We start from the raw sequence: 1,913 nt of genomic DNA on the forward strand, positions 1-1,913 counted from the left end.
GAAGTCTCGCCACTCTGGCTTCTAAGGAACATTCTGGCTGTACTTCTAATACATATTTGTTTGTTCTTTTGGCAGTTAATGGTACTTTGAAGATCCTTTGCCAAAACCACAGCTCAGAATCAATTCTATAGTCTTCCTTATTCATTGTCCAACTTAAACATGCATATGAGGCTATGGAAAATACCATGGCTTGGGTCAGTCAAAACTTAGTCCTAAAACTCATATCTTTATTCTTGAACGCTTTACAGAGTTCTTGTGTAGCAGATTGGTCTAATGTAATGCATCATTTGATTTCTTGACTGCTGTTTCTATGAGTGTTGATTGTGGATTCAAGCAAAATGAAGTCTTTGACAAGTTTAGTCATTTATCATGTTATTATTGGTATAATTTTGGGGAATTTTATTTTCTTTTGCATTGATGTGTAATCCATGCTGAAGGTTGTGGTCTTTTATCTTCATCAGTATGTTGTATCTTATGTCCTTTTCACTTCCTGCAAGCAAGGTTGTATCATTTGCATATCACAGGTGGTTGATAAGTCTTCCTCCATTCCTGTTGCAACCTTCTTCTTATAATCCAGTTTCTCAGATTATTTGTTCAGCATACAGATTGACTAAGTATGATGAAAGGATAGAACCCTGGTGCAAACCTTTCCTAATTTTATACAACTCAGTGTCTGCTTGTTCTGTTCAATTGATTGCCATTATTCTGTTTGAACAACTGCCACTTGGTCTATGTACAGGTTCCTCATGAGCACAATTAAGTGTTCTGGAATACTCATCCTTTGCAATGTTGTCCATAGCTTGTCATGATCCACACAATCAAAAGTCTTTGAGTAGTCAATAGAGCACAGGTATATATCTTTCTGGTATTCTCTGTTTTCATCCAAGATCCATCTGATGTCAGCAATGATATCCCTCCTTCTATGTCCTCTTCTGAATCTAGATTGAACCTCTGGAAGTTCTCTGTCAATGTGTGATTGTAGCCACTTTTGTATTATCTTTAGCAAAATTTTGCTTGCATGCAATATTAATGATATTGTCTGATGATTTCGGCATTCTGTTGGGTCACCTGTCTTTGGAATAGGCACAAATATGGATCTCTTTCTGTCAGTTAGCCAGGTAGTTGTCTTCCAAGTTTCTTGGCCTAGATAAGTGATTGTCTTTAGTGCCACCTGACATTGTTGAAATATTACAATTTGTATTCCATCAGTTCCTGGCACCTTGTTCTTTGCTAATGCCTTTAATGTACCTTGGACTTCTTCCTTCAGGATCTTTGACTCTTGATCATATGCTACCTCTTGAACTGGTTGAACATCAACCATTTCTTTTTGGTACAGTGACATTGTGTATTTCTTCTACCGTCTCATGATACTTTCAGCATTATTCAATATTTCAATATTTCAAGTCAAGGCTTCAACTTTTTATTCAATTCCCTTAACTTGAAAAATGCTGAGCATGTTCTTCCCTCTGGTTTTCTATCTCCAGGTCTTAGCACGCTTTGTGATAATATTTGACTTTGGTTTCTTGAACTGCCCTTTGAGATTTTCTATTCATCTCTTTTACCTCCTCATTTCTTCTAGTTGCTTAGCATCTCAATGATGGAGAACAAGTTTCAGAGTCTCTTCAGACATCTATTTTGGTCTTTTCCTTCTTTCTTCTCTTCTTAAGGACCTTTTGCTTTATTTCGGTATGATGTTTTTAATGTCATCCCACAATCCTTCCAGTCTTCAGTCTTTAGTGTCCAATCTATCAAACCTATTTCTGAGATGATCTCTAAATTCAGGTGGAATGTGTTCAAGGCCATATTTTGGCTCTTGTTGGCCTTGTTTTAATTTTCATCTTCAGGCTGAACTTGCATATGAGCCATTGATAGTCTATTCCACAGTCTACCCCTGTTTGGGCTGATGATGTGAA

This window comes from Chrysochloris asiatica, unplaced genomic scaffold (genome assembly GCF_000296735.1).
Source record: "Chrysochloris asiatica unplaced genomic scaffold, ChrAsi1.0 scaffold00120, whole genome shotgun sequence".
NCBI classification, from domain to species: domain Eukaryota; kingdom Metazoa; phylum Chordata; class Mammalia; order Afrosoricida; family Chrysochloridae; genus Chrysochloris; species Chrysochloris asiatica.